A 24,570-nucleotide genomic window follows, 5' to 3' on the forward strand; every position below is an offset into this window, starting at 1 on the left:
TTACTTGAGCATTTAAAGAATGCATGCCTAGAGCAACCTGGTGAGAGAGTTTCTCCCGGTATACCAAAAAGATACTTCTTTCTCCTCTGAGGTCTAGACCCTGGGGTTGCTGCCCTCGGGCTAAGACCCTGGGGTTGCTGCCCTCGGGCTAAGGAAAGATAGGGTTTCCGGGAGAAAAAAAAATGTTCAGCCTGATGACTTTCAATCCTAAGGGATGGTGGAGAGGAGGAGAAAAAGAGACAGAAATGGAGGGAGGGAGGGAAGGAGGGAGGGATGAAGAATACCACCCTCCCCGCACTGGATTCCCAGCTCTGTGGTAGGAAGGAACCAAGTAGAAAAGCATAAAAAGATCAAAATTAGAGGCCTGTTTCCCTTGTCCAACTGAGGGAGGGGCTAATCGCCCTTAGAAGGATCTCAGCACACAGCCACTCCCAGCCCCATGTGCAAGCCTTAGCTCTCAGGTCAAGGCTCAGGGAAACAGAGCAACAGTACTCCTGAGTAAGTGTTCTTTGTCCCCTGTCCCCGGAGCCCACATGCCACATGCCAGAGACCCTGAGGGGAACTTTGCAGGAACTTCACAGAGGCGATGTTATTAAGATTTCAGGGGGACCCTCAGAGGCAAAGGTTCAGAGGAATAAAGTCAATTTTCCACTTAGCTTGCAGGACAAAACCCAAGTGTATGCTGTAAACAAGAGAGGACCTAAGACAAAGAGATTCCAAATGGTAAATATAGACGCACAAAGGTATCCCAGGCGTATAGAAACAATAAGAAGATAGAAGCAGCAATCCGGATATCACATAAAGTAGAATGCAAGCCTAAAAGCACTACATGTGATGAAGAAAGGCACTTTTTAATGCTAAAAGCTGTAATTCACAAGGGTGATTATGCACTGAGAAATATTCGTATCCTAAATAATATAGCAAGCACCCTACGATGCGAAAAGTACAAGAGATTCAAAGAGTCATAGACCCATGACACGCTAATAAGAGGAGACATTCAAAGACCACTCTTGGCCAAGACAGATAAAATGAACAAAAAGATATAAGCAGACAGAATACTTAAACAATGTAATCAACAAGGAGACCTTATAGATATATACTCAACTTTAAGAGAAAGTTCCATACTCTTGAAACATTCACAACAATGGATCGTCTCTAGGCTACAAGGAAAACATTAGTTAAGTTGAATAATGTAGAAATATTATAGGAAACAGTTCTCACCACAATGCAATAAATTTGGAAAGTATTAATAAAAACTAAAATGAAAATGAGACTTTACCCTGGGTATTTAAAATCTATTAAACAACTCTTGGGCGACAGAAGAAATACAAACTGAAATAACAAAATATCTGTTAAAAATAATCATAACACAGCATTGTATTTCCAAATCTACGGGACACATTTAAAGCAACAAGGAGAGATGCCATAGCACTGAACACTTACCAGGAAAAATGAAAGAATGAAAATAAACATATTAAATGCTCATCTCGAAAAAATGGGAAAACAAAGCCAACAAAGGAATCCTCAAGAAAATACAAGGGAGGACATCATGAAAATAAATGAAGGGATAAACTAATGAGGTAGAATAGATAAAAATAGCATAATTAGTAAACTAAATTCCTGGCTTGGGAGAAAAAAAAAAAAAGACCTCACGAGAATGAACAAAACGCTTGCCTGTGGAAGACTTGCTACGTCCACCTGTTTCCCACCTCTGCTTTCTTGATACAATTTTTCCCATCCCTGAATACAAGACACATGCCCCTACACATCACGACCAAAGAAAGAGCTGTGGAAGAATGGGGCGGTGGGAGTAACTCAATTACCAAAATTAACAAATGCTGCAGGAATTACTTAAGAAATATGATCTCCCTTTCCTCAAGGGACAGCCTTGGCCTCAAAGCATGACACAGAGTGAGGATCTGAGGTCTGGAAAAGACAGAGAGAAAGACACACATTATAGGAGAGGGCCATGCTCTCTCGTGCACACTCATGAAGCGTACAGATTCCCTGAAAGTAAAGATCAGGGATGAAAAACTGGCACAGCCACTGGCGTTTGACTGGAGTGACTGCATCCAGCCCGTGGGGGGTCACGGGAGCAACATTTTCACAAAATAGGATCCTACCGTGGAACCGCCAAAAGAGAAGCCAGCTGACACCCTGTGGGTGTTAGGGTTATAGCACAGAATGTACCCACTGTAAAGGTGTTATCAGTTGTACAAAAGTAATAAAAATAGGAATTCGGGAGAAAGAAACAGAAGGATATACAAAAGGGGTGATTATTACCTTCATAGGATGGAGCCAATCGATATAGTCAAATTGAAATCTATAATAAAAGAAAATACAGTTGACCCTTGAACAGTACAGGGGGGAGGGGTGCTGACCCCCAAGCAGTCAAAGATCTGCATAAGACTTTGGACTCCCCAAACCTGAACTACTAATAGCCTACCGTTGATAGGAAGCCTCAGTAATAACATACACAGTCGATTAACACATTTTGTATGTCACATGTTTTCAATTTTTTTAAACGCTTTATTTATTTTTGAGAGTCAGAGAGACAGAGCGTGAGCAGGGGAGGGGCAGAGAGGGAGGGAGACACAGAATCGGAAGCAGGCTCCAGGCTCCGAGCTGTCAGCACAGAGCCCGACGCGGGGCTCAAACCCACAAACCCTGAGATCACGACCTGAGCCGAAGTCGGACGCTTAACCGATTGAGGCATCCGGGTGCCCCTGAATATTATGTTTTATATACTGTATTCCTACAATAAAGTAAGCTAGGGAAAAGCGAATGTTATTAAGAAAATCATAAGAAAGAGGGGCACCTGGTTGGCTCAGTCGGTTAAGCATCCAACTCTTAATTTCTGCTCAGCTCATGAGCTCACAGTTTGTGAGATCAAGCCCTGGGTCCGACTCTGCCCTGACAGCACAGAGCCTGCTTTGGATTGTCTCTCTCCCTCCCTCTCTGCCCCTCTCCTGCTTGCACTCTCTTTCTCTCTCTCTCAAAAGAAACAAACATTAAAAAAAAAAAAGAAAATCGTAAGGAAGAGAAAATACATTTCAGTAGTGCACTATAAAAAAATGCATGTGTAAGTGGACCCACAGTCAAACCCATGTGGTTCAAGGGTCATGACCTTTTTCTTATTTGTAAAGGGGTCACTTAGGATCCTTTACACTCAAATTCCCTAATGCAAATGAAAATTTATCTAAAGCTCAACCTATCTCATATTTTCACTTCGGTTGCCTGTCTTTTGAATTTGAATAAAAATGAACTTAATGTTTTTTTAAAGTTAAAAAAGTCATTTAAAGTTAAAAAAGTTAAAAAAGTCATTCTTGTAAATTACTTCTCTGTTTCACATGGATATGAATATATGCAGAGAGATTGAGTCTATTCCCAAAAATGCTAATGATGGCTAATTTGAATAGAATTTATAGGGTTTTAAAAATTGTGCTTTTTAAAATGCTTTATAATAAGGAAGAGTAACTTTTGGCAAAATCAAAAGGGTACATTATATCAAGTGAAGTTTTTAAAAGTAATAATGTTGCAATTAAAATACAATTTGATTGGAAATCACCAAAATTTAAAACTTTTGCTCTGCCAAACACTCTGTAAAGAGGATAAGAGGATGAGTCGTAAAACGGGTAGAAATAATATTTACAAACTATACATCTGACAAAACTTGCATCTAAAGTGTAAAGTCTATAAAGTACTCTCAAAACTCAACACTGAAAAAACTGAATCCAATTAGAAACTGAGCAAAACATAGAGGTCACCAGAGAAGATGGCAACCGTGTACAAGAAAAGATTTTCAGCATCATTAGCCATTAGGGAAACGGGAAACCAAAATAAGATATTGTGACACACTGATCAGAATGGTTAAAATAAAAAATAGCGGTAACAGCTAATGCTGCTGAAGATGCAGAGAAGTTGGATCACTCACTGGTTGCTGGTGGAAATAGCATAGTACAGCCACTCTGGAAAACAGTTTGGAAACTTCTTAAAACCATAAACTACCCTACGAGCCCACAGTTACACTCTGGGCATTAATCACAGGTAAATGAAGAGTTACGTTCACACAAAAACCTGTGTGGGAGTGTTTATATAAGCTTTCTTATTTGTTTTCTTTTTTATTTTTTAACGTTTATTTATTTTTGAGAGACAGAGAGACAGAGCACAAGTGGGGAGGGGCAGAGAGAGAGAGGGAGACACAGCATCAGAAGCAGGCTCCAGGTTCTGAGCTGTCAGCACAGAGCCAACTCTGGGCTCAAACCACTAGATCGTGACCTGAGCTGAAGTCGACCACTCCACAAACTGAGCCACCCAGGTGCCCCTATATAAGCTTTATTCTTGAAAGACCGAGCTAGAGCGGCGCCTGGGTGGCTCAGTTGGTTGAGCATCTGACTTCGGCTTAGGTCATGATCTTGAAACCGTTAATGGGCTCAAGCCCCAGATCAAGCTCTCTGCTCTCAGCACAGAGACTGCTTCAGATGCTCTCACCCACACCCCAACCCCCCACCCCCCCACCCCCCCCACTGCTTGTGCACATGCACGCACTCTCAAAAATAAATAAACATTAAAAAATTAAAAACAAAAGGCCAAACTAGGAATAATCCAAATGTCCTTCAAAAAATCATCAAATAAGCCATGGTCCATCCACACCATGGAATACTACTCAACCGTAGAAATTAATGAGCATTAATGTGTTGATACCCATGTTGTGGATGGATTTCAGGGGGATTGTGCTGAGTGAAAAAAGCCAATCTCAGAAGGTTCCATACTGTATGGTTGCATTTATGTAAAATTCTCAAAATATCCAATTATGGAAATGGACAACAGTAGTTGGCAGTGATTAGGAAGAAAACGGGGGGAGGGGGTGGACCAGGCTATGGGGGGTAGCAAAGAGCGCTTTGTGAAGGTAGAACAACTCTTTATCTTGATTGTGGTGAATATACATAGGGATAACATTGCACAGACTTGTACACACACACACACACACAAATGAGAGTACTTAGAACCAGGAAAATTTGAACAAGCTCTGTGCATTATACTAATGCCCATTTTCTTATCTTGTTACTATACGGTAGGTGTGCAAGATGTTAGCACTGGGGAAACAGGGTGTAGGCATCCTTGTAGGTTTTTTTTGTAACTTCCTGTGAACCCATAATTATTTCAAGGTGAGTTGTTTAAAAATATATAATTCAAGACACAAATAATCAAGTAAAGTAGTATATTTTCAATACATAAATGGTACAATATTTGATGAAGTCAAATAGTCTATATTCTGCAGCAGATAGAATGAATGATTTCAAATTAATGCAAACCAAGGCTTGTTAGAAATACCAGAAGAAACAATCATTAATGAAAATTGCAGTATAAAAAACTTGTCAGAATTCAAAGCATTTGTGTCATGTAATTACTAAGCTTGATTTCACAGACACACATTTTCCCAGTTGGTGTTCCTTTGAAGAGTGTTATGAGAAACGTAAACAGTTGCATGGTCAGGTAAGTGTGGAAAATTCTATATACCCCATCTTCCTCTTGTAGTTTCAGAATTTACTGTTTAAAATTGTTTGACAAGCATCTTCTAAAGCAGTGTACCTATGTCTACTTTAAGCTAACCTAAGGGTTCCCAGGATATTCTCTTTTGATGTAGGACTTCCTAAAACCATTCTATTCACGTGAAACACCAGAAGTTTGTCAGAATTGGAAGTGTTACCAACAGGTTTTTTAAATGAATTTCAGAAAGGAAGAAAGGAAGACAGAAAGAAATACAAATACCAAAAGAAGGATAAGCTAGCAGGATGGATGGATGATAGATGATAGATAGATAGAGAGATAGATAGATAGATAGATAGATATAGATAGATGATAGATAGATGATAGATAAATGATAGATAGATAGATAATAGGTAGATAGATAATAGATAGATAGATAGATAGATAGATAATAGATCGATCATAGATGATAGATTGATTAACAGAAGGAAGAGAAAGAGAAGGAGGGGAAGAAATAGAAGTTAGTTTTTCTGCTACATCACTCTTCTTCATCAACTAGCAACCGCATTTGTTTTGTTCTAGCACGAAGCTCAAGGAAGGCCATGCTGAGTTCACCCAAAGTGATAAATGCATTTATATACTTATCTCACTTTTGGAGAGGAAAACCTTGCTTTTGTTACCCTATGTAAATACCCTAAAATAGTCTACTAAACATTTTGCTAATCAACCATTTTGAACACTGTTGATCTCTGTAAGAAATAAAATAATAGAAAAATGGAATTACATTTTGTTTTAAAAAGCATGAAGATGGTTTGAATAATTCAAAACACTCACATTGTTTTCACAAAGAAAAATGCAATTCAACATGTAATACATCTCTGTGAGACACCAGTTAGTTCATAGAGAGTACATAAGTAATACTAACATCGCCATCAAAACTTTATTCCTGGTGTTAATTATTGGGATGCCTTTGGGGTGCCTGGGTGACTCCATCGGTTAAATGCTCAACTTCAGCTCAGATCATGATCTCACAATTCGTGAGTTCGGTCCCCACATCGGGCTCTGCGCTGACAGCTCGGAGCCTGGAGCCTGCTTCGGATTCCGTGTCTCCCTCTCTCTCTGCCCTTCACCCACTCACGCTCTGTCTCTCTGTCTTAAAAATAAACAAACATAAAAAATGTTTTTAACTGAAAAAAAATATTGGGAGGCCTTTGAGATGTATCAAGCAGAGAGGTCCTGGAACAAGCCACAGACTGCACATTAAAGTTCAGTGTCACTGAGTGTTGTAAGAAGTGCTGTATCACTAAACTGTATCCCTGAAACAAATACTACCCTCTATGTTAACTCACTGGAATTTATTTTTGGGACAGAGAGAGACAGAGCATGAACGGGGGAGGGGCAGAGAGAGAGGGAGACACAGAATCGGAAACAGGCTCCAGGCTCCGAGCCATCGGCCCAGAGCCTGACGCGGGGCTCGAACTCACGGACCGCGAGATCGTGACCTGGCTGAAGTCGGACGCTTAACCGACTGCGCCACCCAGGCGCCCCTAACTCACTGGAATTTAAATAACAACTAAAAAAAAAAAAAAATCAGTGTCATACAGCTATCTCCCATCAGTGACATTTAAGACCACGGGAAGAATTATTTCAAGATCTTCTGGTGTGTTTGAAAGCGTGAGGTTAAGAGGTTTCAGTCCATATCCCGACTCATCATAAATTCATTGCCCGACCTTGAGCAAGGCACTCAACCTGCGCAAACAATTCACCTTCCTCAGTCTTACTGTAAAGAATGAATCAGAGCTACAAATGACAGACAACAGACCCATGGCTGCCAGAGGGGAGGGGGTGGGGGGGGATGGGCAAAACGGGCAAAAGAGAGCAGGAGGTACAGTTACGAAATGAGTCCGTCGCCGGGCTGAAGGGCACTGCGCAGAGAACGTGGTCAGCGGTGTTTTCACAGTGTTGTATGGTGACAAACGGTCACGATATTTGTGGTGAGCATGGCCTGCTTCATACACTGTGGACTCACCATTCGGTGCTGTGTGCCTGAAACTCTCTTTCGCTGGTGCTGAGAACTGTATAAAGGGTCGTGAAGGGGTTTATTAGATACTGCCAACAGATAGATAATAATAGCAAGGTAATAATAGACAATAACAGACAGTAATAGACAATAATAGTACGTAGGTCAGAGTTAACAACAAAGATATTGCCTATGAGTCTTTTATTTATTTATTTACTTTGACAAACACACCTTGATCACCATCCTTTCTAACCTTGGTACTAAGTTCCAGGAAAACAATTCACAACTGAGATGGGGAGCCTACTGCATTCATAAACACAATTACAATGGACAAGTAAATGACGAGTGGGGCATCTGTAATGACAAATACCAAACACGTCCCTGGGAGAAGCTACAAAAGGTAACAGTAGCCAAATGCATAAATAGTAACTAAGAAATGAGGCAAGTATCTTTTCGAAGTGTAAGATTTTTTAAGAGCTAGGACTCTTGGGGCACCTGGGTGGCTCCAAGTTAAATGCTCAACTTCAGCTCAGGGCATGATCTCGCGGTCCGTGAGTTCGGGCCCCGCGTCGGGCTCTGTGTCGACAGCTCAGAGCCTGGAGCCTGCTTCGGATTCTGGGTCTCCCTCTCTCTCTGCTCCTCCCCCACTCACACTCTGCGTCTCTCTCTCTGTTGGAACCAGCCTTGACCTTTCCCGGGTGGCTCCGGCTACTTCCTGCAGCACCTGTGAGCAGTAAACCTCTCCATCTCGATTTCTCCTGTGGTTTGGGTCAAACCACATCTCACCCTTTCCCCAAGGGCCAGGCGGGACTCTGCTGCACCGGTATTAATCTGATACATTCGTACCATGCATGCTGACTAATTAAAACTCTTTGCAACAGTCAACTTTGAAGATTAATTACAGACTTTTAGTAGAATATGTACAAGAAAAATACTTTGGTTTATACCGACTTCAGGAAGACAAGAAAGATGTGGCTTTATCATGGTTTCGTATATACGGTCGCCTCCCTTGAAGGATCAAATTATTACTCAGGGACGGACATCAATTCACGGTCATCCTTTCAAAGGCGCTCTGAGAGATTTGTGCCTTCCCTGCATTTTCCTCACCATCTCTGGAATTCTTCCCAGTCGCCGTTAGCTCCAGACCCTGAGAACGTTTTCACAACCTGAATCAACGGGTTCCTTTGCGTTTTTTCTCAAGCCTGTTAAGCATGACGGAATTCAGCTCTTCTCGAGGCCGCCAGCCCACCGATTGCAAGAGAAACCCCAGGGTAGAACAGATTCTGTGCTGCAGTTACTTACGATGCCATTCCAGCTCCTCCCTTGGCCAAACCTTTTTCTGACTCTCTGTCCTCAAGGTGAAATGGAGACAATATTACCATGTAACTTTCAGGGTTGCTGCAGTATTACCAACTCCACCGAGTTAATAAGAACACCCTTAGTCCCCTCGTTAATAATCAATCAAATCATTATTAATTAGGGGCGCCTGGGTGGCGCAGTCGGTTAAGCGTCCGACTTCAGCCAGGTCACGATCTCGCGGTCCGTGAGTTCGAGCCCCGCGTCAGGCTCTGGGCTGATGGCTCGGAGCCTGGAGCCTGTTTCCGATTCTGCGTCTCCCTCTCTCTCTGCCCCTCCCCCGTTCATGCTCTGTCTCTCTCTGTCCCAAAAATAAATAAAAAACGTTGAAAAAAAAATTAAAAAAAAAATCATTATTAATTAATACTCTTAATTAAGCACACCCTTGTGGTACCCGGGTATCCTGTAAATTCTCAACAAATGTGAGATACAGGACGAGATTTAAGATCAACTTGCTCTCTATTACTTCACTGATCATTTAATTCCAGTTTTCTTATCGATTAGTAGTCCATTAGAAAATTCAGCCTACGTGTCAAAATACCATCTGACAGAGTCAAAATATCATAGATATTTAAAATATTAACAGATGCTCACGTTTGTAAGGGTAGAAGACAAAACTACAGGATTTTTCAACCAGAATGAGACCATTTTTCTTGTCTTCCCATGATTCCACACTTGGCTCTAAGCTTTAACCTATTCCAATTAAGCATTTATTGAGGATGCCCGATGCGTATCCTTTAATTCACTCCCTTAATTATACTGGGAATCATCAGGGGCCATACTGGGGTTGCAAGCTGAGGGGGGGGAAGATCGTCTGGGGACCCCTGCATGCATGTCACCAAAGTCCTGGCCTGTGAAATAGCAGACTTACATTTGAACGAAACGCAAGTAAAACTTTTCACGTGCTTTACTGCCCATGGCAACATGAATGCGAGAAGTGGACATGGGGCGGACACCATATTCGAGGTCGGTCTTGCTCCCCTAACACCTTTTTGCCACGAAACCGGAGACTGCACGCTTCGCAGCATCCTTCTCTCGGGTCTGTGTTTCAAGCCCATGGTCCTCGCTTGTCCACGGACGACCAAGCCCATGGCTCATGGGGAGTGCGGGTAGGGGCACGTCGCTGCCAGCCTGCCCTGCCATGGACGCAAGCCCGAATTCTCCCCAGCGGTATTGACACCCAGCGACCAGTGTCCCAGCTCCTTCCTGACATGGGTATGGCTACGATCGCAGTACGCGTGACTATGGCCAATATAGCAGTAGCCACCAAAACCAAGCAAATACTTGTATTGGTTCATTCAAAAATTACATCTACCATTCACTAAGCCCTTGGGATGCAGCAGTGAAAAACCAGATGGGTGTCTTTTTTTGTCGTGCAGCTCACATTCCAGGAGGAGGAAATAAACAACCATGTACCTACCGAGTCGGGCGGCGCCACGGAGTGTAAGGAAATCAACGCGGTCAGAGAGACACGGGCGCACTGTGTTGGGATAGGATTCTCAGGAAAGGTGACATTCCAGCAGCGGTTAGGACAGGGCGAGAGAACAAGCCATGTGGCTCTCGGGCCGGAAGAGTACGCTCCGGGCAGAGGGCGAGCAAATGCAGAATCGTGTTGGTTGCAGTCTGCTCGGGTTGCTCAAGGCAAATCAGGGAGGCCAGCATAGCCGGGGCGGGCTGTGGAAGGAGTGGACGGAGATGAGAACACGTTGTGTTGGGCACCACAGGACAAGGTCAAAATACCGTCCTATAGCGTCAAAATGTCAGAGGCATTTAAAATATTAACAGACACTCAAGTTTGTAAGTGTAGATGACAAAATTACAGAATTTTTGAAAGGGAATCAGACCATTGTTACTGTCTTCCCATGATTCCACGCTGGTTCTAAGCTTTAATTTAGTTCAGTTAAGCATTCCTTAGGGATGCACTAGCTTTCGCCTGGAGTGAGATAGGGAGTCCCTGAAACCAGATGTTGAACAGAAAGGTGGTAAGATCAGACTTCAGTTTTAGAAGAATCTTTCTGGTCGTTATGTGAAGAACAGATTCGAGAGGCTGAGGGCAGGATCAAGGATGCCTGGTTCATTATATTTACGTCTCCCGCGGCCTTCTATGTTGGGTGCTTATGAACGCATTCGTCTATCTACACGTGCCTCACCTGTCCCATTTATTGAGGTCCTGTGTGCCGGGCATCACGCTACTCGTAAAAGACCATAAAGGTGGTTCAGCCCGGTTCCTGTGACTAAGGACTTCGAATTTAATGGATGACACTGTTAAAAAATAATGCACAGACTATGGGCGCTAGAATAGAGGGTTGTATGAAACATTACTGGAGGAATAATCATTTCTATTATTATCCCTTTCTAGTCAAATAATTCCCATTATTACTCCTTTGAGGTAAGAGAAGAAAACCGGGGCTGTGCACCAGGAGGTGCCAACAAGAAACAGAAGGAAAGAGAAGGTTCCGGTAAGTCGCCCAAGGGCCCGTGGAATGTAGCCGTGCAGACTTCGCCTGAATAGACCTGTCCACATTTGGAAGTTAATACCTAGCAAAACATAATATAGGCAGGGTGGAAAAAACAAAGAGAAAAAAAGGGAAAGAAAACACAACGCTTGAGGGATTGCAGATCTATGCCCCTGCTTTCCCCGCAGGAGCCTGAGAAAGGTTTTAGAAAAGGATTTATGTCCTAACAGGTCTGGGAGACCTCTGTGAGATAAAGCCCCACTGAAAATCCAGGCTGAGAGGAGCAGTCAACAGACAGGCTTTCCCAAAAATGAATATTTGACAAAATTGAAGAAAGGTCACATATTGAGCGTGAAGAGGACAAGTGTTTCATATTGATAAAAGGCACACTTCATCACGACGTCAAAAAAACATTAAGGACTAAACATAGCATTGAAATATAGACAGCAAATATTTTTAAACATACAAAGAGAGGCTGGCAAACTAGACCCGAGGAGGGAGAAGGAAAAATCCCTCTCAGAAAATGGCAAATAACCTGGGGGAAAAAATGACAGTATTAAGAATTCGAATATCACGAATATTCAGCTTGCTGCGATAGATATGTAGAGAGAGTCGTGTAACAAACAAATAGAAAATACATTCTTTTCAAACACCACAGGACACTTGCAATGATTAGCCAGATGTTAGGTTACTAAAAAATTCTAAAGGAAAAAGTGCTCAAGGCAGAAATTACACAGCCAAGTTCTGATTACAATGTTACAAAACCAGGCAGTACACAACCAAAGGCTAGCCCCAAAGAGACTTTCCATGGAAAAAAAATGTCAAACCATTCTTCTAAATAACTCAAGACAGAGGAAAACTCAAAATTAAAATTAACAACTATTCAGCAGTGAGTGGAAATAAAATACCATACATTGAAACACAGAATTTGGGCAAAGCATTAATCAAGGCAAATTTGACTGGGAAGGCATGTGTTAGATACAGTATTTAGAAAAATGGGAAATAAGTGAGCGGAGGAGTCAATTCAATAGAGAAGAAAAAAAGCAACAGTCTAAGCCAAAGCAAGGTGCATCAGCCAGCGATGAGGGGTGTAGGCTCTGATTCCAGGAAACCTGCCTCCACCGCTCCCCAGCTCTGTCCTGCGTGGAGTTTTCTGGCCTCTCTGTGCCTCGGCCTCCTCATCAGCAAACCACAGGCTCTTTTAGTTTTCTTAAGGGATTCAGTGAGATAGTAGAGGTAAAATTCTTAGAGGGCCTGACTTAAAGTAAGCATCCAATAAATTTACGCTTCTTTTAAGAGGAAGACAACAATATAATTCAATTAGCCAAGGATCCGTTTTCTAGTGGCACAGGTGCAGCAAGAGTGGGTTCCATTTCCTGTAAACAAGGCCCCTTTACTGAAATCTTTGATCTTCCAACTATGCCGGGGTAGAGTGCCCATTGATGTCAGAGCAGTCCAGAACGCTCCAGCAATGATGTACATTTAGGGAGACATTAGGGCCAATTCTGTACAGATCCTTTCAGAGGCTAGGCAGGGAACATACCCATTCTAGCTCGTTTTATGAAAGCTGCAAAACCTTGGCTGCAAAAGTGGAACAGGACACTATAATGTTAAAAACTAGGCTGATCTCCTATATGAACATACATGCCAAACTCTTAAAGTATCTGCAAACCGAACCCATTTATACATAAAGGGTAATATGAGTGACCAAGCTGAACTTACTTTAGAAACACAAAGTTGGCTTCTCCTTGGGGGAAAAAAAATCAAATAATGCACTTTATAAAGAAGAAAATTAAGTGGAATAAAATAGAATAAGATAAAGGATAAAATTCATAGGATCTCAGTCTATGCAGAAAAACATTTGAAAAAAATTCAACATTGATTGTTAAAAGCTCTTAGCAACTAGAAATAGAAGGAAGTTTCTTTCATCTGAAAGAACATAACTATGAAAACGTTATACGCAATGGTGGAATGCTTTATACTTCTATTTGAGGTTGGGAAACAAACTGGGATGCCCATTATCTCCCCTTCCATTCACCATTGTATTGGAGATCTTAGCCAATGCAGTAAAGCAAGAAAAAGAAATCAGATACAGTGATTGGAAATGCAGGAGTGTGCCTGGGTGGCTCAGTCAGTTAAGCATCTGACTCTTGATTTCAGTTCAGGTCATGATCTTGCAGTTCATGGGATCCAGCCCCATGTCAGGCTCTACACTGATAGCTCAGAGCCTGCTTGGGATCCTCTCCCTCTCTCTCTGCACCATCCCCCTTCCTCTCTCAAAATAAATGAAAAGACTTAAAAAAAAGAAATGCACGAATATAATCATCTTATGTAGGTAATATGATTATGCACACAAAATCCAAAACTATCCATAAATAGTTACTAAGAGGAATATATGAGTTCAGTAAGTTTATTTTATGTAAGACCAATATTAAAAACTAATTTTTTTCTAAATATCCAAAACAATTTTTTTTAACTTTTAAAAATAATTTGAAATAGGGGCGCCTGGGTGGCTCAGTGGGTTAAGCATCCGATTTCGGCTCAGGTCATCATCTCACAGTTCATGGGTTCAAGCCCCACGTCAGGCTCTGTGCTGACAGCTCAGAGCCTGGAGCCTGCTTCCGATTCTGTGTCTCCCTCTCTCTGTGCCCCTTCCCTGCTCATGCTCTGTCTCTCTCTGTCTCTCAAAAATAAATAAATGTTAAAAAATATTTTAAATAATGTGAAATAAATCTAATTGAATGTGGAAAGCTTCTACACAGAAAATTATAAAACATCAAGAGAAAAAACTGATGTAGAAGAATAAAAGATATATCATGGTCATAAATTGGAAGAGACAATATTGTAAAGATGTGAATTCTCTCCATATTGATTTATAGATTCAATGAACTATCGTTCAAAATCCCTTTAGGTTCTTTTATGAAATTGGCAGCTGGTTCAAAAACTTATGTGGGAATGTGAAGGACCGAGAGTAGCCAAAAGAGAAGAAAAGGGATGTGCCCTAACAGACATCAAGATTTATTTTTAAACTATGGTAAATAAGGAGTCTGGCACTGGGTGCAGAGATAGGCAGACCAATGAGACAGAAGTGAGAGACCCCAGATAAACCCACACACAGACACTTGATTTATGACACAGATGGTTCTGTAAAGCCCTGCATGTGGCCTTCTTGACAAACAGAACTGGGAAAGTCTATGTGTATCTATTGGAAGACAAGAAATAATCTCTAATCGCATCTAATCACTCAATCTAACAATGTAGAAGTTGCTCATCCCTTTATTAAAAGCAGTTTTCACTTAGCATAACACTCTCCATTTCCATCCACATCGCTACAAAAGGCCATATTTCATTCTTTCTCACTGCCAAATAGTATTCCATTGTATATATAAGCCACATCTTCTTTATCCATTTGTCAGTTGATGGACATTTAGGCTCTTTCCATAATTTGGCTATTGTTGAAAGTGCTGCTATAAACATTGGGGTACACGTGCCCCTATGCATCAGCACTCCTGTATCCCCTGGGTCAATTCCTAGCAGTGCTATTGCTGGGTCATAGGGTAGTTGTATTTTCAATTTTTTGAAGAACCTCCACATTGTTTTCCAGAGCGGCTGCACCAGTTTGCATTCCCACCAACAGTGCAAGAGGGTTCCCGTTCCTCCACATCCTCGCCAGCATCTATAGTCTCCTGAGTTGTTCATTTTAGCCACTCTGACCGGCGTGAGATGGTATCTCAGTGTGGTTTTCATTTGTATTTCCCTGATGATGAGTGACGTTGAGCATCGTTTCATGCGCCTGTTGGTCATCCAGATGTCTTCTTTAGAGAAGTGTCTATTCATGTTTTCTGCCCATTTCTTCACTGGATTATTTGCCTTTCGGGTGTGGAGTTTGGTGAGTTCTTTATAGATTTTGGGTACTAGCCCTTTGCCCGATATGTCATTTGCAAATATCATTTCCCATTCCGTCTGTTGCCTTTTAGTTTTGTTGATTGTTTCCTTTGCAGTGCAGAAGCTTTTTATCTTCATGAGGTCCCAATAGCTCATTTTTGCTTTTAATTCCCTTGCCTTTGGAGATGTGTCCAGTAAGAAATTACTGCGGCTGAAGTCAGAGAGGTTTTTTCCTGCTTTCTCCTCTAGGGTTTTGATGGTTTCCTGTCTCACATTCAGGTCCCTTTATCCATTTTGAGTTTGTTTTTGTGAATGGTATGAGAAAGTGGTCTAGTTTCAACCTTCTGCATGTTGCTGTCCAGTTCTCTCAGCACCATTTGTTAAAGAGACTGTCTTTTTTCCATTGGATATTCTTTCCTGCTTTGTCAAAGATTAGTTGGCCATACTTTTGTGGGTCCAATTCTGGAGTCTCTATTCTATTCCATTGGTCTATGTGTCTGTTTTTGTGCCAATACCATGCTGTCTTGATGATTACAGCTTTGTAGTAGAAGCTAAAGTCTGGGATTGTGATGCCTCCTGCTTTGGTTTTCTTCTTCAATATTACTTTGGCTATTTGGGGTCTTTTGTGGTACCATTCAAATTTTAGGATTGCTTGTTCTAGCTTTAAGAAAAATGCTGGTGCAATTTTGATTGGGATTGCATTGAATGTGTAGACTGCTTTGGGTAGTATTGACATTTTAACAATATTTATTCTTTCAATCCATGAGCACGGAATGTTTTTCCGTTTCTTTGTGTCTTCTTCAGTTTCCTTCATAAGCTTTCTATAGTTTTTAGCATAGAGATCTTTTACATCTTTGGTTGGGTTTATTCCTAGGTATTATATGCTTCTTGATGCAATTGTGAATGGGATCAGTTTCTTTATTTGTCTTTCTGTTGCTTCATTATTAGTGTATAAGAATGCAACTGATTTCTGTACATTGATTTTGTATCCTGCGACTTTGCTGAATTCATGTATCAGTTCTAGCAGACTCTTGGTGGGGTCTATAGGGTTTTCCATGTATAATATCATGTCATCTGCAAAAAGTGAAAGCTTGACTTCATCTTTGCCAATTTTGATGCTTTTGATTTCCTTTTGTTGTCTGATTGCTGATGTTAGCACTTCCAACACTATGTTAAACAACAGCAGTGAGAGTGAACATCCCTGTCGTGCTCCTGATCTCAGGGAGAAAGCTCTCAGTTTTTCCCCATTGAGGATGATATTAGCTGTAGGCTTTTCGTAAATGGCTTTTATGATGTTTAAGTATGTTCCTTCTATCCCGACTTTCTCGAGGGTTTTCATTAAGAAAGGATGCTGAAATTCGTCATACAGAGAAAGACAGATACCATATGTTTTCAGTCTTATGCGCATCCTGAGAAACTTAACAGAAGACCAGGGGGGAGGGGAAGGAAAAAAAATTTAGAGAGGGAGAGAGCCAAACCATAAGAGACTCTTAAAAACAGAATAAACTGAGGGTTGATGGGGGGTGGAAGGGAGGGGAAAGTGGGTGATGGGTACGGAGGAGGGCACATGTTGGGATGAGCACTGGGTGTTGTATGGAAACCAATTTGACAATCAATTTCATATTTTTAAAAAAAGCAGTTTTCACTACAGAGTGCCCAGGAAACAGTGATCAGCAGCAGCCCCAAAATGAGAGAGATGGTGGCACAAATGGCCAGCGACCACAGCTGCCGCCAGCAAGCCTTCCTTCCTTGGCACTCACAGTGCCAAGTGTCCCCACAAGCATCACCATCATCAAAACCATGGCTCTGACACCTGGCACCTGGCCCCGCCACTCTCTGGGCTACTGAAGTGGCCTCTTCACCAGTCATGGTGAGCAACCCAGCCACTCAAACACCTGCAGCTGCCCAGGTGAGGATGTCCATCTCTTCTGCTGTCCACATGTCCACCCGTCCTGTCATTTAGGTGCACACATGAGGGACTATGATAATGGCCCGGCAAAGCCAGGTAGCGACCACGCTGGTGGGTGGGGTCATCAACGCCACCGCCCTGGTGAAAAGCCCCATCTCTATCCCGGGAGGCGGCGCTCTGACTTGCAATCTGGGCAAAGTGACGTTGGTAGTCCGGATCAAAGGGTCCCCGTCAGCTGGGACCGTCCTGAAGCTGGGGACCTCGGCAGATGGCAAGCCCACCACCATCATCAGTGGCATGCGAGCCAGTGGGGCTGGGACTAAGCCCATCATCCTGGCCATCCCGGCAGGCCAAGCCCAACACAACACCATCATCGAGACCATCCCCATACCAGCCACAGGCGGGACCAGCAGTCTTGACATCAAGTCCCTTTTCACCACCATCATCATCAAGGTGATGACTTCAGGAACAGGAGCACCCACCGAAATCACTGCTGCTGTTCAAAATGCCCTGGCCATGAGAAGCACGGAGTGACCCAGGTGGTGCTAAAGAGGGTCCCTGGACAGCCAGGCAGGCACTATCCTCTGCTCCGTGCCCGTTGAGGGATGATCACCTGGTCACGACTGTCACTGTCTCCACCATCAAGCCAGCCGTCACCGTGTTGATCACAAAAAGCGTCCCAGATGTCACAACCCTCGGCAGAGGGACAGGCAGCATTCCCACCAGCCTTGCAGAGCTGCGGGCCACCGCACCAGAGCCTCCCTGGCCCATCACTACCTTGGGCACCATTGCCATCCCTTCAAGCCAGGGGATCAGCCCCCACTGCTGTCACCGTGCTGGTTGCACAGACCACGGTGATGAGGCTTGGTGGGCGCACCATTCCCACCATCACCATGCAGCCTATCTCCCAGCCTACCCAGGTGCCTCCAATCACAGTGCCCAGGGAGGTCAAGTCCAGCCTGTGCATGACCTTCCTGTGTCCGATCTAGCCTCACCTACAACACAACAGCCCATGGCAGGTCACCACGGCTGACTTGGTGCAGGGTAACATGTAGCCCGGGATGGTGTCACGTAGCCTGGTACTGAGATGCCGGTGGGCTACAACCCACCCTGTGAGACCCATGAGACAGGCACCACCTACACCCCCCTCACCACTGGGGGTTGTGGGCAAGCCTAAGGGTAGGTAGCAGCTAGCTTCCTGCCCACCACCCCTGTGAGATGCACCAGACCACTTCCATTGGTACCACCATATCAGTCGGCCCTGGTGCCCTGCTCCCTGATACTCTCCTCTCCCACAGGACCCTCAAGTCCAGTGAAGGTGGCAGCACGACTTATTGTCACCCCCAGGCCAGTGTTTCACTGCCAGCTCCTTTCTGGACACAGAGGGTATGTCTCAACCATCCTGTGAGACACACAAGACAAGCACCATGCCCATGGCCATGATTGTCACCTCCAACATAAGCTCAAACAAAGATCCCCCACCATCTGTGACCAGGGACGGGTGGACAGCATCCAGGGCAACGGTGTGAACATCACCGGCTCCGGTGCCATCATGTCAACTGTGTCCTTTACACGGACGTGGGCTATGACCCTCGTGATAATTTCCAGAAGGTACCCACTTCCGTTTAGGTTCACTTAATACTAGCTGCCATAAAGAACTCCAAAATCTGAGCGAGTTAAACCTATGACATTGCTTCTCGCTTAGGTAACAATACTGAGTTTTTCTGGTTGGCGTGCACTGCAAGGAAATCCATACATGCAGACTCCTTTCAGGGAGGGGCTCTGGCATCTATAATTTGAGGGCTCATGAGGTCATGCTTAGGGTTGTCGCCACTTCCTTCCATTCCAGCAAGGAACGCAATTTATCCAATTAGAACAAGAGTTCCAACAGAACATTCTTCGCTCGAGGAGAAAAATTCTAAAATGCCACTGCAGAATTCTACAATTATATTTTTTGTCACTTTTAAAGACGCTTCATTTAACTTATTCATTTTCCTCCTTTCTTTTTTTATGTATAAAATGCAACGTGTGAGCTTTGATTTTAGTAAGCACAACGGGCTTACACACGCACGGTGTTTCAGTATTATGAATAAATATTCGCAGTTGATTTTGAATAAAATGCAACTAGCGTCCTGACATCACACTTTCCCAGGTTGCTCTTCAGGCTTGCCCAGACGAGGAACAAACATTCTTCCCATAGGCGAATCTACTCCTCTTTTCACTCCGCCCAGGGGTCCCTTGACCATCCTTCCCACTCACGGCAGTGTGTGGAAAGCAGGGGTGTTACCAACCACAAAGAGATCACATTCCAGAAATGGAGTGATAATTGCCTAAAGTGTTCAAAAGGAGACATAGTTGGAGGATGTGTTGTTCCAGGGGCAGACTCTAAAACTCCCAATAGTAGATTTAAGTGGCAAGAAAATGCGATTATCAATTACAGTTTCCTTGATACTCCGAGACAGGTTTGTGTTAGCACGCTGAAGCACAGAACACCTTTGAGAGGCTGGCTGGAGTTCAAAGTTCATGGAGGCAGCACCACGGATGGTGCAGATCATGATAAAGGTGCGGCCAACATTAAATGAATGGAGTTAGGGAACTGTAGTATCGGCTCACCAGAGACAGGTTCCAAAGGGTTTGGAAGGGAAGTCTTTTTCAGTTAGAGCCTTTAAAGGAGACGGCAGTCACAGCCGCCATCTTTTGTGTGTTGGTTTGTTTGTTTAACTGTTGAGAGAGTGCAAGCAGGGGAGAGACAGAGAGGGGAGACAGAGGATCCCAAGCGGGCTCCGTGCTGACAACTGTAAGCTCGACATGGGGCTCCAACTCAAGAACCGCAAGATCGTGACCCGAGCAGAAGTCTGACGCTCAACCGACAGAGCCACCCAGGTGCCCCCCAACTGCCAACTTGATCTCAGCCTTGGGAGACTCTGAGCAGAGGACCCAGCTAAGCTCTGACGACTCCTGATTCAGAAACTGTGACATAATACATAGATGTTATTTCAAGTTGCCATTTATGTTCATTTCTCATGCAATCATAGGAAACTAGAAGACTGGGAGATACCCCGTACTGCTCTCTCTCTTTACCCCCAAACTCCACCTATGTTGCACTAACATCTAATATCTCAGATTTCATTAATCCACTTCTCTATCCCTGTTGTTCTTACCTTGGCCCACACCATCACCACCTCTCACCTGGATCGCTCTGAGGTTATTCTAATTGATCTCGTCACTTTTAATCTGTTCTCTAGAAATCCATTTCTATCCTGAAGAATGACTGATTTTGAAACTCTGATCATTTCATTCTTCACTTAAAATCTTTCAATTTCGGGGCGCCTGGGTGGCTCAGTCGGTTAAGCATCTGACTTCAGCTCAGGTCATGATCTCACTGTCCGTGAGTTCGAGCCCCGTGTCGGGCTCTGTGCTGACAGCTCAGAGCCTGGAGCCTGTTTCGGATTCTGTGTCTCCCTCTCTCTGACCCTCCCCCATTCATGCTCTGTCTCTCTCTGTCTCAAAAATAAATAAAACGTTAAAAACAAAAACAAAACTTTCAATTTCTTCACATCAAAGCTACTCTTCAGTGAAACCGTACGTGCAAGGCCCTGGGATGAAAACCTTTCGAATAGAATTCCAATTAATCCCGACAGTTTCAGGATATAGGCACTATTAGTATCTTAAATTTTCTTAAGGTGTCTTTTGTTTTTAAAAGTAGGCTCCATGCTCATGGTGGGGCTCAAATTCACAAACTGAGCTCAGCGATCAGGAGTCACTTGCTTTAAGGACTGAGCCAGCCAGGCACTGCTGTCATTATGCTAATTTGTAAATGGAAGGCCCTGAGGCTTACTGAAGCTAAATAATTTCCCCAGGGCTACACAGTTGTGGAGGATTAGCCCACCCTGACGTCTTTCTGTTTCTCGAACAAACGCCTTCTCTCGCACCTGCCAGAATATTCACCTTGCCCAGGAAACCTCAGCCATCTGCTCTCACCCCTGCTCCTCTCTTATCCTGCAGGACTCAGGTTACAGTTTATTTCTCCAAAATGCCTTCCCTGAACTTCTGGAGGATATTAGGTCCCCCTGCTGTGTACTTGTAATTTCCTTTCTAAACTATCTCTGTGTAGGCTTATGATCAAGTGATCTCAATGTCCCTGCAAACTCTAAAAATGACTATGATTTCCCCAAGTTTAGAGCAGTTTCTCATAAGAAGTTGGAAATAGATTGCTTTGTATCTTTAAAAACTTTTTTCCCATAAACTCTGATAATTCACTGGAGCTTATCATTTTATTTATTCTTGAGGATGCTGCCTATGTAATTGTATTCTAAAATAGTCCATCATTATGATGATATGATTAGACATCTGGAAATACAAATAAAAGCATCTTTTGGGTATTCTGCTCAGAGAAGAATAATAAACTGCCTGTCTGGCAACAACAACATGTCACTTCCTCAAGCTGAAATGTTGTCTCATTTTTCCGGACCCAAATAGACTCGACTAATGTTCTCATAAGAAAGTGACACAGCCAAAGAGCCCTTGCCTCAGCACTATTAGGGCCACCATTATTCCACCATAATAGATGTGTTGTCTCACATATTCTAGAACCATTTGGGAACCATCAAAGAGACAAAATGATAAAGATTAAAAGTTATTATGGTTACTTTCGGAGCCATAGTTAGACTAATGCATCTTCAGTAAGGACAGCTTACCCATCAAGAACAGTTTTAGAATGATCTGTTAACTTTTTCATAGAGAAAATTACTAAGGAGGAAAAGAAAGGATTGTAGGCACGATCCTTGTAAACATTGATATTTATCTGGCAAAAATACAGGCTGAGAGGAAGACAGAAGAACATGAAGGGTGTGGAATTATAGACACAATGCCATAGACTGTTTCTTTGCTGTGTTTGTACAGTCCTATCAAATAGCTATTTTAACAACACAACCCCAGGCAACCTTTTGATGGCATGTTATAGAATAGTTAGAATGGTTTAATGTTTACAGTGGATTAGAGTAGACACAAACAAACAAATAAAAGCATTAAATGTTTTATTCGACTGTACTTCTTTTAAGAAGAGAAGAAAATAAACAATGTAGATGAAGACCACATAACAATGCAATATAATAGTTAAAAACATGAGGTTCAAGTTGCTATTGGGGTATGGGATATTTTTTAAGTTCAATGAAAACTGCATTAGTTAAGCCTCTTTGGGATGCAAGTAAAAGCCCGGATTTAACTAATTTGACTATGAAACTTTTCTTGAACGCCAGGAGTAAAAATGCATATGGGGCACAGATAAATAGCTCAAGGGGCACCAAGCACCATTAAGACTGGGTTTGGAGGTACCTGGGTGACTCAGTCGGTTAAACATTGTACTTCAGCTCAGGTCATGATGTCACAGTTCATGAGTTCAAGCCCCACATCAGGCTCTCCACTGTCAGTGCGGAGCCTACTTTGGATCCTCTGTCCCCTTCTCTCTCTGCACCTCCCCTACTCGCACTCTCTCTCTCTCAAAAACAAACAAACAAACAAAAAAACTGTGTTTGTGTCCCTCATGTCTGCTTCCCTCAGTGGATTGACTTCATTGTTTCTTCCTTGAGGATGGTTTTTTACACATGATGAAAACACAAACTCTAATAACTACAAAGTTTTGTCTTAGGACCTCAGTCACCTGAGAGACATTTCCTTCACACCGTCTCCGGTCTCAAGTAGGAAAGTTGGCCAGGAAATTGGCTCAGTGATGCATTTTGGAGTGAGAGCCACATCTGGCTCAACCAATTGTGATCGTATTAAAAAATGGAAGCTCCTGAGAACAAAAGATGGGTAGAGACAGGTCATATTCATAGAAGCCTGATTTGGGTCGGTTCGAATCATGGACAGCTACTCTACTAACACAGGTGAGAGGTATAACAGTTTATGACACTAATAGAAGAATTTCCTAGCAATGAAATAACTTAACAATAGACATTGGGGTCATCACGATGGAATAGGAAGTCCCAGCCCTGGTTTCCCCACAAAAACAATGATTTAACTAGACATGTGGACCCAACTGTTGGCATTTAGATAATCCCCAAATCCAGGTAAGCGGTTGCAGTAAACCAAGGGAGCCCAAAGCTGAGAAGAGCTGCACTGAAATGCATCAGAAGATCAATTTCCCTTTTCCTGTTTCAGCTCCTCTCCCAAGCTAGCGGAGGACAGCACTGGGAGAGGACAACCCTACTAGCTACTTCTCCCTCGGGGAGCAGGAGAAGAGTAGGGCATTCATGCACCCAACATTCTGGTTCTCCAGAGGGCTACCCGAGGGTCTAATTTGTCTTATTTCATTCGGAGCCCCGATGGATCTAGCTCAGTTTGTATGCCTACGAGGGGCCGCTGTAAACAAAGAAGGATGCGGAGTGGCTGGCTGTAGCTGGCACGGCTTGGCGTGAGTGGGAAAAGAGGCACGACTCAAATCTTCTCCCCCAGGAAGGGGGACGAGAAGTGGGACGTGTGTTCAGTGTTCCAGTTTTTCTGATGGCTGCCTGAAGGACTGGCACCTGTTTGCCTGTCTTAGGGCACTGATGGGAAGTCAGCACACATTCGATGCCTGGCAGCTGGTGAGAACAAGAGAGAATTAGGCCTTACTGCTGTAGAACCAGAAACTTTCAGGGTCACCCAGAGACACCAGGTAGAGCTAGAGATCATAGGCTCCTGAGGAAGAAACTGGCTGTGCCTCTCTACTTGATAAATTCCTCGTACAGGCCTAGAGAAGTCACATCTTCCCCCAAAAGTTTTTAGGTGCCCCTAAAATCTCTAGTGGGGCTGTTTAATGAGCATCTTCCTCTGTATGCAATCAATCCCTAAGGACTGGGAGAGCTGGATGGTTTTACAAATGGGCATATTCCAACACCGAGTTATAAAACAATAAAGAAACAAAGAAAGGAGCCCCCATAAAAAGAACAAAATAAAACTCCAGAAATTAATCCTAAAGAATGCGAGATATATAAATTACCTAAAGAACTCAAAAGAATTGTCATAAAGGCACTCTGTGAGCTCAAGAAAATAATACATTAATAAAACAAAAAGATCAACAAAGAGATAGAAAATATAAAAAAAGAAACAAACAGAGATTCTGGAGCTGAGCAATACTATAATGTCCTTCAAAATGAAGGATAATTAAAGGTTTTCCCAGATTGGGGGGAAAAAAAAAAAAGAAAGGCTAAGAAAGCTCATCACCAGTAGACCTGCCTTACAAGAAATGACAAAAGGAGTTAAAGGTAAATATATAGACAAATATAGAGCACCAAAATACTGTAACGGTGGTGCATGCATCCTTTTTTTTTTTTATTCTGGTATGTAAGTTAAAAGATAAAAGTATAAAAAATAACTTTAACTATAAAAATATTCTAATGGATATGCAAAACAAAAAGATGTAATTTGTGACATCAGTTACAAAGTGTGGAGAGAAGGAGAAGCGACGTGTGGAC

At 42.9% G+C, this 24,570-nt stretch overlaps 1 pseudogene; it reads left to right on the forward strand.

The window, feature by feature from the left end:
- Window positions 1-8,721: 8,721 nt before the first annotated feature.
- Window positions 8,722-18,149, forward strand: LOC125934213 (host cell factor 1-like; annotated as a pseudogene).
- Window positions 18,150-24,570: the final 6,421 nt, after the last annotated feature.

The sequence above is a fragment of the Panthera uncia genome (assembly GCF_023721935.1).
Source record: "Panthera uncia isolate 11264 chromosome A1 unlocalized genomic scaffold, Puncia_PCG_1.0 HiC_scaffold_16, whole genome shotgun sequence".
Lineage (NCBI taxonomy): Eukaryota > Metazoa > Chordata > Mammalia > Carnivora > Felidae > Panthera > Panthera uncia.